General features: G+C 43.8%; 2 protein-coding genes across 10 annotated transcripts in view; one reads left to right on the top strand and one right to left on the bottom strand.

Annotated features, from left to right (window-relative positions):
- PSMC1 (proteasome 26S subunit, ATPase 1) overlaps positions 1-17988 on the top strand; it is a 1015066-nt gene that overhangs the window by 309122 nt on the left and 687956 nt on the right. The window lies entirely within an intron of this gene.
- FOXN3 (forkhead box N3) overlaps positions 1-17988 on the bottom strand; it is a 467440-nt gene that overhangs the window by 416394 nt on the left and 33058 nt on the right. The window contains exon 1 of one of the 9 annotated variants that reach the window (XM_050799102.1): positions 3309-3326. The exons of 7 other annotated variants lie outside the window; for them this stretch is intronic. The gene's annotated coding sequence lies outside the window, so the exon portion shown is untranslated. Of the gene's footprint in view, positions 1-3308; positions 3327-17988 lie in introns of those variants that run through there. One more of the 9 variants, XM_050799100.1, reaches the window with a different exon arrangement.

Raw genomic sequence — 17988 nt, 5'->3', positions numbered from 1 at the left:
CTTTCTCCAGAACTGAGTCCAGTGCAGAGCTCCAGCAAGGCTTACTTACTCACCCAGCCATGGGGAAGGGAGGAAACAAGTGGAGTCACTTGGTAATTTTTTTTTTTTTTTTTTTTTTTTTTTTTTTTTTTTTGAGACAGAGTCTTGCTCTGTCCCTCAGGCTGGAGTCCAGTGGTGCAATCTCGGCTCACTGCAATCTCCGCCTCCTGGGTTTGGGCTGGATGAGGCCTAAGGCCATTTTTAGCTTTAAAACTTTAGGATTCTATCACATCATAGCCAAAATAGGCATTTGGCGATTCTCCTGCCTCAGGCTCTTGAGTAGCTGGGACTACAGGTGCATGCCACCACACCTAGCTAATTTTTTGTATTTTTAGTAGAGACAGGGTTTCACCATATTAACCAGGATGGTCTCGATCTCCTGACCTCGTGATCCGCCTGCATCAGCCTCCCAAGGTGCTAGGATTACAGGCATGAGCCACTGCGCTCGGCTGGTACACTTGGTAATTTTTAAGGCATGGTAATCTTGCACACCATTGCTTGTGGCCCATTTCAGATTCTATAATTTGGCATATCAGTTTCACAGCTGCTCCACCCAAGCAGTGTGGAGGGCAGTTGAAGGATGGAGCTGAACATGTGGTGTCCCTTGCAGCAAACCCCATGATGCATTAAGAAGCTCTCCCATTTTACAGATGAAAAAACAGGGGAAGACGAAGGGATTGGATTGCTAAAGCCATAAAGCCATGGGATAGCTGAGTAGGATCTAAAACCAAGCTTGTTCAACCCACTGCCTGCCAATGGCATGCAGCTCAGCATGGCTTTGAATGCAGCCCAACAACAATTTGTAAACTTTCTTGAAACATTATGAGGTTTTTTTTTTTTTTTTTTTTTTTAGTTCATTAGCTGTCATTACTGTTAGTATATTTTATGTGTAGCCCAAGACAATTCTTCTTCAAACGTGGCTCAGGGAAGCCAAAAGATTGGACACCCCTGATCTAAACCCAAGTCTTTGGACCTCAAGTTCAGTTGTCTACCCTTGCCTTCAGACTAACCACAGTAGCGATGCCACGTGTAGGAAGGGGATTTTACAGCAAATCCATAACCACTGTCAGCAAAATAAAAGTAACCATTTCTAGACATTTCAAACTGTGTTGAAATTTCAACTATAACTATCCAGAATGACCCAGACATTTAAATAAGAAAGGAGCGCTAAGTAGCTAAAAGCCCATGCACTCAGCACTGCACTCAAAGACTGCCCCCTCAAACTTTTGTTTAAAACCTACAGACTCTTACTTTGAAGCTAATTCTAATCAGGTGTGCAGTCTGGCTTCTTAACCCCTAGACAGGTAGAGGTAGTAAATGAAAACAAATTCCTGGAGGGAGAGAGAGTGATTGCAATGAAAGGTGACAGCCTCCCAGCACCGTGGCTCATACCTGTAATCCCAGCACTTTGGGAAGCCAAGGTGGGTGGATCATTTGAGGTCAGGAGTTTGAGACCAACCTAGCCAACATGGTGAAATCCCACCTCTACTAAAAATACAAAAATTAGCCACGCGTGGTGGCAGGCAACTGCAGTCTCAGTTACTGAGGAGGCTGAGGCAGGAGAATTGCTTGAACCTGGGAGGTGGAGGTTGCAGTGAGCCGAGATTGTGCCACTGCACTCCAGCCTAGGCAGGAGAGCAAGACTCTGTCTCACAAAAAAAAAAAAAAAAAAAGAAGAGAAAAGTGACAGACGGAGAATGAAAAAAGAATAAAAGTTGGTGAACTTTTTATAGAAAGATCAGAAAGTAAATATTTTAGACATGACGTACCGCACCACCTCTGTTGCAACTACTCAACTCCACTACCGTAGCTCAAAAGCAGCCACACACAGTACCTAAACAAAAGAGTGTGGCTCTGTGTCAACAAAACTTTATTTACAAAAAACAGACGGTAAGCCCCATTTGGCCTGCAGGCTATAGTCTTCCTACCCATAAAATATAGGAAAGCTTCAAAGCCAACACAATGATGGTAGTTTGGAGCCATATCATTAAGAAACACCTCAAAAGCCCTTCAGATATCTGGTATTACTGAGTAGCATGGTCCTTGATCATAAAATTATAGAATTTTAGAAATGTCAACAACCTTAGGAATCTTCTGGTCCAATTCTTCAATTTTATAGATGAAGAAATATATGCTCAGAGTTGTTCAGAGACTTGCTAAAGGTCACACAGTGAATTAATGATTAAACTTAAATGAGAAGTAGAGTTTTGATTCCAAGTTGAGAACTCTTTCCATGACTTCATGTCTATTATTTTAGCCTTTCGGCAACAATGGACTGGAGGAAAAGCTCATTTAATTAAAAGACTACACCCTTGAGATTGTTAAGATTCTGGAATCACTAAAGTATACAGATCATACAGTTCTAGATGTTTATAAAGATGATTTTAAATCAAGTCAAAGGTTAAATTAGGTTTAATGTACTCAGAGAATATAACTTTAGAAGTAGTGCTAAAACACCACATTTCAAATAATGAAAAAATTAATATATGTGGAAATTTGTATTCTCCTTTGTGTTTGGGAAAATGAAGTCTCACTGTCTATCAGTATAAGAAAAGCTGGCCACTGAAGTTGATAAGTTTAGACATGCTCATATAAATAAATTCTGAACAGTTTCAAGGCAGCCCAAGAATCACCCAGGCACTGGCTGGCCCTAAGTAATTTTTCTAATTGCTGGATGCCACATATTCATTCAATTGCCTCATTCAATTGAAAAATAAAAGCCACCCTTCGTCCTAACTTTGTGATCGTCCCACCTTTGTGATCATCCCCTTTCCTATCACTAGCAACGTCTTCTGCTCCTTTTCTGAATTAATTAGGAAATAAAAATAGAACCCTGACATGTTTATAAAGATGCAGAGTGCTGGTTAAACATGAAGGAACAGAGGCTGGGAACACAGAGGTGACACATTTTATTTCTGTGATGACAAGTGAGAGTCCTCCTGCCAGCTGGCCCTTGCCATAGCCAGAAGTATGCACCTGTCTACAGAGAAGTCAGGGAAGAAGGGGGAGCTGAAAAAGCCTCGGGGCCCCCCCTTGGCCTTCCATGCCATGCAAATGAGTTCTAATTGCTCGGGGTCATCAAACAGGGTTCCATGTGGCGCTTCTGTGACAGCTCCTGGCAGAGAGGGAGACAGGGAGACAACTTCTGTTAGCCTAACCACAAAGGTGGTCCTGTTTCTGCTTAGACCCTGGAGCAGGGCTCTGGTTTGGGGAGTTCACCTCTCCCTACCTTCTGCCATGGCAGGAAAAGGGAGAAGGGGGTGCGTTACCTAGTGCTTCTGAGTGTCCCCGAGATGCACTCCTAGTTTGACAGTCCTGCCAAAGGAAATGAGAAGCGATAAGTGATCCAGCCCCGATTAGATCAGCCGCCCTGGGAAAGGTGCTGAGCCAGAGATATTTCACTGAAATAAGGAGAATCTTGGGAATAGATTTCTGGCAAGCAATCCCGAAGCAGATATGGTCTGAATTGGAAATAGATTTCATGGGAAGATAAAGTCTAATAAATGGCAGGTCACTCAAAAATCATATATCATCAAGTCTTATACAGTGTCTGTGAAGTTTGTTATCAATAATTTAACATGAGAAGAGCCTAGCCCTTAGCAAATATTTAATTTCAAAACATACCTACTGATTTACTCAGATACAGCATACATGGTATATTAAAAATATATTGCAAGAAGCCAAACGCCAATAAAGCTGCACTTAGGAGACTAGCATGCTTTTTGCTTTCCAAATCCTGTTAAGGAAGCGAATGGCCTTCCATCCACGGAGCTAGTCCAACAGCAGTTTCTAAACTGCACTGGAGAAGAAAGTTTGCACGTAGACAATACCTGAGCCCCTTCATTCCCAGGTGAAGCAACATGCCAGATAACACATATACAAGTACTGGGGACAACAATTAAGGACCCCATCAGAATGTGCATGCTGTGCCTAAAGGCCACAAGAGGATTAAAGCAAGGTCATGACCAGGTGCATGATCCCAGCACTTTAGGAAGCCCATAAGTTCAAGACCAGCCTGAGCAACATGGGGAGACCCTGTCTCTATTTTAATAAAAAAACTAGCAGGCTTGGTGTGGGGGCACCTGTGGTCCCAGCTACTCAGGAGGCTAAGGTAGGAGGATCCCTTGAGCCTGGGAGGTCAAGGCTGCAGTGAGTTGTGATTGTGCCATTGCATTCCAACCTGAGCAACAGAGCAAGACCCCATCTCCAAAAATAAAATAAAGTAAAAATAAAGCAAGGTCCTTAGTAGCAAAGAGGAGTCATTTTTTACGGAGATAGGAGGCAAAGGGAATGATCTCCATGGCCTCTGTTTGCAATCACTGTTGGTCTGAGCCACTCTCCCTTCAGCCCCTACTCAATAATTCACTCTGCTCCAAAGCAGACCCCCACCTCTTCCTGGCTGAAATGTGCCACCTCTGGGCAGCCAACATCAGCAACAAGGGTTCTAGAAAAATGGGTCTTTTATAAGAGAATGGTAGTTTATTTAACCAAGTTAAAAACAGAGACATGGTCTAATAAGGACACATTCGTTCCATGGTATCACTTCCAGAATAAGGTTTCTGGTCTTTTCTGGCGGGGCAGTGATAACGGCCTGGCGGGGATATGCTTGGTGGCTGGCAGTGAGAGAGCAGAGAGAGAACCAATGGGTGCCTGCAATCATCTTCTACCCAGGAAACAGGGAGGAAACCACTGAACTGAGAGCTTGAGGGAGCTTGGTGCCAGTCCCAGCTCTGCCCCCTGCCAAGCCACAGCCCCAGGATTTCACTCCACCATCTCAAAGGGCCGGTCCCTCCCATAGTGTTGGAACATAACTGTTATCAGCTCTCAGCAGAAGGATTTCCTACCACTTTCCATCCCTATACTGGAATCTCAATGGGAAGCTTCTCTGATCGTCCTACAGGCAGAGGCTGGAACAAGAAAATGAGACTGGGCCAAATGTCAGGAGACCTGGCTCTTAACCTCTGAGCTTATCTAGACCTGCAAAAGACCTCTGAGGCTCCTCCAACTCTTAAAATCTCTTTCCTATGAAAATCAGAATTGCCTTTACAGCTTTAAAAAAATAATAATAAATTTCTAGTTCTTCTGTATGTTGTGCCTTTATAGGGGAGGAATGGTGTACTGGAACTCTAAAACACTCTACTGCTACCCCTACCAGCTGATCTGTATGCAAACATACCTAATAAGGCCAGCAGGAAGCTGAAGCCAATGAGACCAGGTAAGAAAATCACAAAGTTCTGGGCTGGGCGTGGTGGCTCACGCCTATAATTACAGCACTTTGGGAGGCTGAGGCAGGCGGATTACGTGAGGTTGAGAGTTCGAGACCAACCTGACCAACATGGAGAAACCCTGTCTCTACTACAAAATACAAAATTAGCCGGGTGTAGTGGTGCATGCCTGTAATCCCAACTACTCGGGAGGCTGAGGCAGGAGAATCACTTGCACTCCGGAGGCAGAGGTTGCGGTGAGCTGAGATCGTGCCATTGCACTCCAGCCTGGGCAACAACAGCGAAATTCCGTCTCAAAAAAAAAAAGAAAATCACAAAGTTCTCTAAGCCAAAGTGAGGTGTTGACAGCAAGGCTGTCTATACTGACTCTGATGAAAGCTAACTCAGACTCAAAGTTTCTCCTTCATAAACTGCAATCGTCCTTACTCCTCTATTTTCCCTGACAAAATACCCACCTTTCTGCCAGTCCACGAAGGGGACTCCAAGAGACACTGACTCTAGAAGATCATAGTTAAGATCGCTCTAGTGATGACCTTGAAGGACCTTGCCGTCTGGGTAGGCTCCCAGGTCAGCTGGTGACCAACCACTTGACCCTTGAGACTCATGATAGAGATGGCACAAAGGAAACTGGGAGGTCGTTTTGGGTCAGTAAACCCTGGCTGGGGTGGGGATCATAGGGAGAAGGGATGAACACTATAATAAACTCAAGCGAGGGGGCCCGGACAAACTGCCCACTCTCTGCTTTTACCAAAGGCAGGGCCTCTGCAATGCTGGTGAATTCTCTGCAAAGCAAAAACCCAGTCTGCAACTCATTGTTACAGGCCAAACACACAGCACAGTTCCACAGCACACAAACCACCAAGTATGTACAAGTCAGCATTTTGGAAGCAGAAGGAGCTGCCACGTTCGGGTCCTTGGAGGCTGCTTAGGGGAAGCTCTTTCCCTGTCTCGTGGCATCTCTTGATTCAAAATTCAACTCAGGTCCCAAATCAGAGGATACCGATGGTCTCTAACAACTGTGTCTTATTTAGGGTTCATAACCCCAGGTCACGCTTTTGTCTACTTTGGGAAGCACTAGGCAAAGCTGTGGCCATGTGATCGGCTCCCAGTGCTGGACTGGGGCTGGCAACTGCCCTCCGGCCTCCACGCAGCACTTGTGAAACTCTTCACTCAGCAGAACTGGGGACCAGATGCTTCTATGCCCCACCGATAAACTCCCCGCTCTGAAGTTGGGCTAAGTAGAAGAATCAGGTCTTTGATTTTGGCACAAGGTCTCACAGAAGCAAATTCCATGGCTGACACCGTAAGTGACGTGTTTTCAGTCGGTTCCTGACACCTCTGATGGCTCCCAAGTTTATTTCCAATTACCCATCTGAGGCAATTCTGGGAGCCCCAGGGGGGAAATGTTAGAAATATCAAAACAGCCACGTGCTCTAGCATTTAGCACATTGTAGAACTATATAAATTTAGTGCATTTAGACCACTTTATATTAACTAATTTAGAAAACGTTGCTTTCGCAGACTTCGCCGGGTGCTTTTCACTGCCAAACTAAATACTCCACTTTAAAATCCGCCCCTGCGTACTCATGTGATTTCTCCTTTTAGGCTAGGAATGTAATGTTGACATAAATGTCAAATAAAATTAATGAGAGAATGGGCCCTCAAACGGTGCTCCTGTGAAGGGAATTTGTTAGACTGGGACCTTTGCACCCAAATGTCTATATAATTATATAACACTCCGACGAGGAAGGAATCTGAATGTTAGGCTTTAGCAAATTTATCACCTTTGTCAGAAATGCTGTTATCTACCAAAACAAAACAAAACAAAACAGGTTGCAAGTAAATTAAGATGAAAATACCATCAGATTAGAAGTCTGTTACGGCAAGCTACTGCAGAATTAGAAGGGTGGCCCATCTGCTGGGTATCGAATCCTTCCCTTATCTGTATAGAATTTGGATCAGATGTCTTCTGTTCCCCGAACACTTCCGCTGTTGACTTTGCAAATGGACCTCCTCCCGCCCAACCCAGCTCCTTCCCTCCCTCCTTCCTCTCTCCCAACTGGCCACTTAGGAAGAGTAAAAATGGCAATTAGAACAGTAGCAGCTATTTTCACTCAATAGTCAAAGAATTGGATACCAGCAGAGTGGCTGCCTCCATCCGTATGCTGATACATAACTACTTTGTCTTGTATTTGTAGTCTCAAAAATCTTCCCTAAGTATAGTAGAATCAGAGAAAATCACTCTAATCATTGAAAAGCGCCCTGTGCTGAGTAAAGCAGCCAGTCTTCTCTTGTCACAGTAAAAGGCTGGGAGTAAAATTTCCCATAAACACAGGGGAAACCTACATTTACCCACATGCCAAGGAAAAAGGCAAGGAAGACCCACGTGTAGCCACAGCAGAGTCTATGCAGAGGGCCTGCAAATGTCTAGGGTGTGCGTGAATGCCTGGAAGGGCGGAGTTTCCAAGATAACAGCTATTGTGTTTTTTTTTTTCACACTTCAGAAGTGAATCCTAAGGACTAGACTCCACTCATGGCATTCCTTTTTCATACACTGATCTCAAGTACAATCACATAATTTTGAAAATCCATGAGGTCTTCCCTAAATAAAATTATAAGGATAGGTTTCTATTTCCTTCTGATTACCTAGATACCTCTGTCTTTTGGAAAACCCCCAAAAGACCAGTAGACGAATCAGGAAGGTCCTAGGAGTGATTCCTCCAATGGCGGGAATCATAAAGGACTCAAAGACCTGCAAATTCATGGCGAATGATGTCATGATGAAATGATGCCACACATCTTTACAAAGTTCACAAAATTCATATATTCCCCGGGCAGTCACGGGGAACTTTTAATTAAGTTTCAGGGAGGGAAAGAGAAAACGTTTAACTACCAGTTTCAAACACCTCACACTCCTTCTGTTCACTAGGAAGTCATTCTTACCCTGGATAATGTGGAGTGCCTGCTTCGGACCCAGGGAAAATTCTCCATTTTCTCCTTCTTTTTCTTCAGGCTATCAGTTCATCATGAACAAATATGGAAATTTTCCGGAGGAGGAAATTCAACTACCAAAATAACTCCTTCATAATTCACACGTGCAATCACAACGGTGATTAATAAAAAACCTGAAACAGCTCCTAAAAGCCTAAAGCATTAATTACTCTGTTAGATGTCAGGACTCTATGAAAACCTATGACAGCAGGTTACTCAGGCAAATTAAATCATGTGAACTTCCAGTGGAAAAAGAGAAATCTTCCCTTGGTGGATTTGCAACCTAGTAAATGTATGCTTTCGAAGAGAGGGGACCAACCCACAGCTCTTCAGGGCTCTATATTTCAACCTTGAAAGACATATGAAAGGGAAAAAATGCCATGGCAAATTGAATTTATGCTGGGATGAAAGGTAATATAATATCCTTTGAAAGACCTAAAATGGATGAATGATACTTTTCCATTAAAGAAGAAACTAACTCTCTTTGAATGTCTACAGTGTGTCCAGCCCTGTGGCTTTTGCAACACCAGATGCCTGCTTCTCTTTCAGCAGCTCTCATGAGAGTTCCTTCTCAGTGATTTTTGCTAGCTCATCTTTATTTCATCTGATCTTGACATTTTAGTGCTCAGGACTCTGTCCAGGCTCTTCTGTCTCTTCTGCCCCCTCTCTCTGGATGATCTTACCCAACCTTCTAGCAATAGACACCACGTACGTGCTGATGACTCAAATTCCATGGCTTTCCCCAAGCTCCAGATGGGTACAGCCAGCTGCCCCCCACCGACACCTGCAACAGGCATCTCAAACTTAGGCTGACCAACACAGAACTCTTGCTCTCCACTTCCCCACCCCAAATGTGTTCACTCCAAGTCTTTCCAATCTCAAGAAATGATACCACCTTCCAAAATTCTAAAATAATCCTCCATTCCTCCCTTTCTCTCACCTTCCACTTCTGATCCGTCAGCAAGCCCTGTTGCCTCTGCTTCTAAACACAATCCTGAACCTCTCTTCTTTTTGCCATTCCACTTCCTCACTCTAGCCAAAGCCCCCTTCTTCTCTCTTAGACACCGTCACTCCTCTTAAATGGTCTCTCTAATTCCATCCTCCATACAGTAGCCAGCATGATTTTTTTGTTTTGTTTTGTTTGAGACAGGGTGTTGCTCCTTCGCCCAGGCAGGAGTGCAGTGGCACAATCACAGCTCACTGCAGCCTCAACCTGCTGGGCCTAAGTGACCCTCTCACCTCAGCTACCTGAGTATCTGTGACTACAGACACATGCCAACACACCTGTCAAATCTGTACAATTTTTTTATAGAGACGAGGTCTCACTATGTTGCTCAGGCCAGTCTCAAACTCTTGGCTTCAAGTGATCCTCCCATCTCAGCCTCCCAAAGTGTCAGGATTACAGGCATGAGCCACCATGCCCGGGCTTTTTTTTTCTTTTTCTTTTTCTTTTTAAAGACAAGGTCTCGCTCTGTCACCCAGGATGAAATACGCTGGCATGATCATGGCTCACTGCAGCCTCAAACTCCTGGGCTCAAGGGATCCTCCGACCTCAGCCTCCAGAGTAGCTTGGACCACAAGCACATGCCATCACACCTGGCTAATTTATTTTATTTATGGTTGGTTTTTTTTTTTTTTTTTTTTTGTAGAGACAGGGTCTCACTATATTGCCCAGGCTGGTCTCAAACTCCTGGCTTCAAGTGATCCTCCTGCCTCAGTCTCCCAAAGTGCTAGGATTACAGGCATGAGCCACTGTGCCCAGCCAAAATATTCTGTTAAGAATACAAATCCAATTCAGTGACTTCTTTGCATAAAATCCTCTAGTAGTTTCCCAATATACCAGCAATAAAATCCACATTTCTCTTGCCCATAAGCCCTGAAGTGATGGGGCCCTGCCATTTCATGTCCCAGCCATTCCACAACTCACCAACCTCCAGCCACACAGGTCCTTCTTCCTGTTCCTCAGACATGCAAGCTACTCCCACCTCAGGACCTTTGCAAGTACAACGCTAGCCCCTTCTATGCAGAGAACCCGTATCTGGCCACCCTTACCAAATGGTTCACCTACCATTCTTTGTCATTTTTTTTACCCTGCATGATTATCTCACACCCCAGAGTATCTCGTATATTTCTTTGTTTAGCTGTTTGTTATTTCCTTGTGTCTTCAATTGAATCATAGAAGGAACCCTGACTCTCTCACTGCTAAAGAGTACATACCCAATAATACTTAATAAATATATAAAGGAATAAATATATACCTCTACAATTTTCCCTAACTTTATGAGATAGATTATTCCTATTCTGAAGAGGAAAAAAAATGAGGTTCCCAGGTTTCAGTGCAAAGTTATAGAGGTAATTGAAGGCAAAGCCAGAATTTGAACCTGAATCCATTTGACTCCAAAACCCAAATTTCTAAACACCAGACTGGTATTTCTAGCAGTCTAGAAAATCAGTCAAGAGCAGTAATTTTCCTCCGAAGATTGTCCAGAAATAAGTTGCCCAGGAACTTGTATTCGGCTCTCCAATCACAATTACCTCATCTCTAAAATGGATGAACAAAATGAGTTTCTTACAGACATGTTAGCAGGAATAATTTCCTTCAAGATTACAAGGTGTTCTGTAAACTCTCAGAGGATGGTTTTCCAGGTACCATGCTGAGTAGTTTTAGCCAAAACCTGTTCTGCGCTCGAAGGAAACCACCACCCAGGGCTCTCAGTCAAGCTGGGTAATTGTATAAATACAGTCAAGAGTTAAGGACCACATAACAGTGCCATATATGGACTCCACCTTCCCAAAACCCTTTAAGGGGATACAGTCTCATCCTACTGGAAAATGTTAGGCAAAGGATGGAAATAGATGATTTCTGGACGGTCCCCCACCTCTGCCCAACCTCCATCTGTGTAATTCTTTGTACCAGCACCTGATCCCCCTCCAGAATTGAGACAGCTCTCCCTCAGATATATGTTCCCTAAGGATCTTGACCTGATTGTTTTTATTTCTAGTGGGAATACATTTGCTCCATAATTGATGCAAGTTGAGGGCAAGGGACATGACATTACTTTATTTCTTCTAAATCAAATTAAATCTGGATCCCAAGGCCTCACTCAATGGAAATTTAATTTCAATTATGTTTTTAGGGACCGATTCCCCTTCTGGAGTCAGAGGGACACTTGGGGGCTTACATGGTACCTAGAGAATAGGGGGAAATGGCCAGGTGTGGTGGCTCATGCCTGTAATCCCAGCACTTTGGGAGGCCGAGGTAGGAGGATTACTTGAGTCAAGGAGTTCAAGACCAGCCTGGGCAACATAGTTAGACCTCATCTCTACAAAAAAAAAAAAAAAAAAAATTAGCCATTCGTGGTGGTGTGTGCCTATAGTCCCAGTTACTTGGGAGGCTGGAATGGAAGGATCACTTGAGCCTGGACGGTCGAGGCTACAGTGAGCCATCATCATGCCAATGTACCCCAGCTTGGGTGACAGAGTGAGACCCTGTCTCAAAAACAGGTTTTTTTTTTTTTGAGCTGGGTGCGGTGGCTCACATCTATAATCCCAATGCTTTGGGAGGCTGGGGCTGGAGGATCACCTGAGGTCTGGAGTTCGAGACCAGCCTAGCAACATAGTGAAACCCCGTCTCTACTAAAAATTTCAAAATGTGCTGGCCATAGTGGTGTGTGCCTGTAATCTCACCTACTCAGGAGGCTGAGGCAGGAGAATCGCGTGAACCCAGGAGGCAGAGGTTGCAGTGAGCCAAGATCATGCCATTGCACTCTAGCCTGGGCGACAAGGGGAAAACTCTGTCTGGAATAAAAAAAAGAGAGAGAGAGAGAGAAAGAGAGAGAGAATAGGAAAAAAGCATGTGGTTTTCAGTTCCCTGGCTCACCTGCATGATACGTGTCATCCGACTATTCCCCAGTACCTGCTCTTTTCCCTCCAAACCAAGGGGAACCACAGGAGTATTTGGCTGTGGCTCCCAGGGCCAGGGTGTTTGATGTTAAGTCCTTCCAGCATCCACATGCCACCGTATCGCAGAGTCTGGCACATTCTGGTATACCACAGGACAGTGGACATGGGTCTCTTCCACCTCAGGGATTGCCTCTCCTAGAGTCAGAGAAGCCCAGCAGCCCCTCGCAATCTCCCATCATTCACACTGAGCCATTTTTGTATTCTCAGTTCCTAGCATGTGCCTTCCTCATATCCTTGACTTTTATCCAGTTTCCCAAAAAAGTCTGAGTTGGGGTTGACTTCTAGGTATCTGGAAACCCAACACTTGGCCCCAGGACACAAAGATGTAACAACTCTCTGAGGCAAGGGAGTCCAGATTCAGAGTACAAACATTTCACTGTTTTACTGGGAAGGAAGGAAGAAAAATAATTTTTTCAGGTCTTCTGCTACAGTGAGAATAAACACACTAATGTGTCCACCAAGTGTTATGCCACATGTTCCCCATGTTCTCCTTTAATAATCTTAAATCTTCTGGCTCCAACAGTCCCCCCTCTGTGGGAAGCATGTAAATCATTGTGTCCACCCTTGTTCTCTTCCCAAGCATGTCTTGGTATTTTCAACTGTCTGCTACTCATCTCTATCAGGTAACACACCAGACATCCCAAACTCATGTCCAAAATGAAACTCATTTACTTCCCAGTCCCTTCTCCAAGGTTCTCTATTTATATTAATAGCCATGCGTAGTGCTCAGCACATAATCAGCGTGCAATAAATATTTTTTAAATTAGTGTATGAATAGAGGAATAGCCAACTGAAGAATATAAATACCTTAGCCTAAGTGTGAAGAGTCTAGGTGAGCTGACTTTAAACTCACCTTTTTTTTTTGAGACAAGTCTCGCTCTGTCGCCCAGGCTGGAGTGCAGTGGTGCAATCTCGGCTCACTGCAAGCTCCACCTCCCAGGTTCATGCCATTCTCCTGCCTCAGCCTCCCGAGTAGCAAACTCACCTTTTTAAAACAGCTTTATTGGGATATTATTCACACATTTAAAGAATGCAACTTGACAAGTTTTAACATATATATACACCTGTGAAACCATCACCATGATCATCTCCAAAAGTTCCCTCTTGCTCCTTTTAATCCTTCTGCCAGCCATCTCCCCTGCCATCTCAAATCACTCATATGTTTTCTGTCCTTATAGATGAGTTTGCATTTTATAACTATATATATGGAATCATACAATATATATGCTCTTTTCTGGTAGGGTTTCTTCTACTTAACACAATTATCTTGAGTTTCTTCCATGTTGTCAAGTGTATCAATAGTTTATTTTTATTGCTAAATAGTATTCCATTGTATAGATATACCACCATGTGATTTCTCATTGGCCTGTTGATGGCATTTCCAGTTTGGTGTTATTGTAAATAAAGCTGCTATGAAGATTACATACAAGTCTTCGTGTGAATGTATGCTTTCATTTCTCTTAGACTGGCATTCTCTTAGACTTATTGACTGAAATGAGTAGATCATATGGTAGGTGTATGTTTACCTTTTTAAGAAATTGCTAAACTGTTTTCAAAGTGATTGCTATGTCTTGAATGCTTTCATCCCTCAAAATTCATTTCTTAGAAACTGATCCCCAACGCAGTATTGTTGAGAGGTGAGACGTCTGGGAAGGTGCTTGGTTCATGAGGTCTCTGCCCTCATAGATGGATTAATGCCGCTATAGAGGGGTTTTCAGGAGTAGGTTCTCTCTCTCCTGCTCTTTTGCCATGCAAGGACACAGCATTCATCCCATTTTGCGCTTCCACCTTCTGCCATGGAAGGATGCTGGAAGAAGGCCCTCACCAGACCCAATGCTGGCATTCTGATCTTAGACTTTCCAGCTTCCAGAACTGTGAAGTCGTGTGTTCTCTCTCTCTCTCTCTCTGTCTCTCTCTCTCTTTCTCGCCCTGTTTTTATTTTTATTTTTTGAACTGGAGTCTCACTCTGTTGCCCAGGGTGGAGTGCAGTGGCACCATCTCAGCTCACTGCAACCTCCGCCTCCTAGACTCAAGCGATTCTCCTCCTCAGCTTCCTGAGTAGCTGAGATTACAGGCGTGTGCCACATCTGGCTATTTTTTGTATTTTTAGTAGAGGCAGGGTTTCGCCATGTTGGCCAGGCTGGTCTTGAACTCGGGGCCTCAAGTGATCCGCCCACCTCGGCCCCCCAAAGTGCTGGGATTACAGGTGTGAGCCACCGCACCCAGCCTATTTATTTATTTTTTAGACGGAGTCTTGCTCTGTCACCCAGACTGGAGTGCAGTGGTGTGATCTCAGCTCACTGCAACCTCTGCCTCCCGGGTTCAAGCGATTCTCCTGCCTCAACCTCCCAAGCAGCTGGGACTACAGGCATGTGCCACCACCACACCCGGCTAATTTTTGTATTTTCAGTAGCGACGGGGTTTCACCATGTTGGCCAGGCTGGTCTTGAACTCTTGAACTCAAGCAATCTGCCTGCTTCGGCCTCTCAAAGTGCTGGGATTACAAGTATGAGCCACCACACCTGGCCCTGACACTAGGTAATTTATAAAGAACAGAGGCTGGCCTGTAATCCCAGCACTTTGGGAGGCAGAGGCAGGCAGATCACTTGAGGTCAGGAGTTCAAGACCAGCCTGGCCAACATGGTGAAACCCCATCTTTACTAAAAATATTTTAAAAATTAGCTGGGAGTGGTGGCGTATGCCTATAGCCCCAGCTACTCAGGAAGCTGCGGCAGGAGAATCGCTTGAACCTGGGAGGCAGGGGTTGCGATGAACCAATATCGCACTACTGTACGCCAGCCTGGGCGACACAGGGAAACTCCATCTTGATAAATAAATAATAAATAAATAACCTAGTGTCAGGTATTCTGTTATAGCAGCACAAAATGTACAATGACTATAGTGACCCAATTTCACATTCTCACCAACAGAATATGAGAGTTTCTATTTCTTTACATCCTCATCAACATTTAGTATAACTGGTCTTTTTAATTTTATAGTAGGTGGTGCAGTATCAAAATGTGAATTTAATTTCATTTCCCTAAAGATTTATAACGATGAGTATATTCTTAGGTACTTATTTGTCATCCATATATCTCTTTGGTAAAGTGTCTCCCCTCCCCTCCCGTCCCCTCCCCTCCAGTCCCCACCCGTCCCCTCCCCTCCCCTCCCCTCTTTTCTTTCCTTTTCTTTTTTCTTTTCTTTTCTTTTTTTTTTTTTTGATGGAGTCTCACTCTGTCACCCAGGCCAGAGTGCAATGGCACAGTCTCGGCTCACTGCAACCTCTGTCTCCCAGGTTCAAGCAATTCTTCCACCTCAATCTCCCAAGTAGCTGGGATTACAGGCACCTGCCATCATGCCCGGTTAATGTTTGTATTCTTGTAGAGACGGACGGGGTTTTACCACATTGGCCATGCTGGTCTTGAACTCCTGACCTCAAGTGATCCACTCGCCTCGGCCTCCCAAATCCAAAGTGCTGGGATTACAGGCGTGAGCCACCGTGCCCATCAAGTGTCTCTTTTCAAACTGTCCATTTTTTATTGGCCAATCTTACTTTTCAACCTTATTTTTTCCAGTATTCCTCTTTGTGTACCATTCACTCTAATCAAACTCAACATATAGGCCCCTAAAAGCACACACCTCACGCTTCCCTCAAAATCCCTCTATAATTTTGCTGATGCTGTTTCCTTCGCTTTAAATAACTTAATGCCTTCTTCACCTACATTTTTGCCAATTCAAATTCTATTGATCCTTCAAGTCCCAGAAGAGATGCTACATTCATTCTCAAGCCTTTCCTGAGCCCAACTTGAGAGTAACAGTTTCCTCATCCAAGCTGCCAGAAATGTCTTTTTCTTCTGCCATTTCTAACTTTCTACCTTGATTTCTACTTATTTTTTGTTGTTTTTAAGTAAGGAAAGTAAATGTGTTTAAGTCATGTCTGCTTTATCATATGTATGTTAGAGAAATTCACGCCCCCCAGATCTTTGAGGCTGACTTTACCCAAATTCATTCATTAAACAAATATTCCCTGAGCATCTACTATGGGTCAGGCATTACTGGAGGCCCTTGGGTATGAGTAAAACAGAGACTAAAAAAGCTCCCTGCCCTGGCAGAGTTGACATTCTAGCAGAAGGAGACAGATAATAATAAATAAATTATAGGCCGGTCTGAGTACAGTGGTATTTACAACTAACTGATCACAACTAATAGATTTCTTTGTTCCTTCTCCATTCCCACTGATTCACTTGACTAGAAAAAAAAAAAAAAAAAAAGAGAGAGAGAGAGAGAGAGAAAGAAAGAAAGAAAGAAAGAAAGAAAGAAAGAAAGAAAGAAAGAAAGAAAGAAAGAAAGAAAGAGGGAGAAGGAAGGAAGGAAAGAGAAGAAATCATAGACAACAAATAGTAAATTACATAGTATGCTAAAAGATGAAGAGTGTTTGGCAAAAAGAAAAGGTAGGGCAGGGTGAAGGAGATTAGGGATGCTAGAGATTGTAGGGGTGGGGCAGGTGACAATTTAAATGGGGTGGTCAGGGTAGATTTACATGGGAAGTAACATTCAAGTGAAAGCTTGAGTGAGATGGGATCCTAGCCATGAGGCTACCTGGGGCTACATCCTTGTTGTCCATGCCTCATAATCTTCCTCTCTTCTATAGATTACCGGTCTTGAGGTGGAATGTCTATCCAATTCAGCTTGGTATCTTCCCTCTCAAATTACCCAGCACCAATGCCTGACCTGGCATACTGGATCAAAAGTATTTGCTGAATGAATGATAAAATAAATGAATGCATGGACAGGCTTTAAATCTGCTGGGAAAATATCCAAAAATGAGAAATAACATGAAAGCAGGATGTAAGAAAAGAGAAGAGAAAGGTTAATACGAGAGAGAGGATGCCAAAAGCCGAGCCTAAAAAGGAAAAATAAAGAAAAAGCTACAAAAGCACTTCTCACAGTAGAAACCTTGTCACGGACTCTGTGGAGGTTTTAGGTTCCTGATCACAAAACCAGCATCAGAAGCTGATGTGGTCTCCTATGCTTACCACGGATTAGCATGAGGTTCGTGAAGACGTCATACTGTCTCCAGAAATAAGCTATTCAACTGCTCAATTGCAACTACTCTCCCTAATCATGATTCAAAAAGTGTGTGTTATCTGAAGTAGAGAGATGAAAAGGTACATTTTCTTGTGTTTGCTTATGCCTCTATCTTAGAAAATATTTAAGATGGCTTACCCAATGCAGGGGATGCGGGGCAGTAGATTTCAACTAAACAGGCTCGCCAAATGCTCTCCCTGACAAACCTCAGATTCTGGTATTCCCTCCCACCATTTCACTAGTATGCCTCTACTACTGGTGATGTGTACCCATCAGGATTTATTTGCTAAAAGACCCAGATTTGATTGTAAGCTTTTCACATCGATGCAAAAAGGGAAACATTTTCAATCACATGACTCAGTATCTGTAAGATAAAAGCAAATCAACTGTTGTCCCTGAAGGTCTCTATAAAGAGCTCACTGTATGTATTAGGCAGTGTAGTCCAGAGTAACAGAACCAGTAGAGACATTTATAGAGATTTCTTTGAAAGAGCTAGCTTGCACAATTACAGGGGCTGGTGACTCCAAAGGGTACACTGGCAGGCTGGAGACCCAGGGAAGAGCTGATGTTGCAGTTCAAGTCCAGAGGCTGTGTGAAGGCAAAATTTCCTGTTTTTCGGGGGAACCCTGGTCTTTTTCTCTTAGGGTCTTCAACTGATTAGGTGAGCCCCACCCACATTATG

The sequence above is a fragment of the Macaca thibetana genome, chromosome 7 (genome assembly GCF_024542745.1).
Source record: "Macaca thibetana thibetana isolate TM-01 chromosome 7, ASM2454274v1, whole genome shotgun sequence".
Taxonomy (NCBI): Eukaryota; Metazoa; Chordata; class Mammalia; order Primates; family Cercopithecidae; genus Macaca; species Macaca thibetana.
Note: the sequence above shows the minus strand (reverse complement) of the source record. Positions and strands in the feature narration are given on the sequence as shown.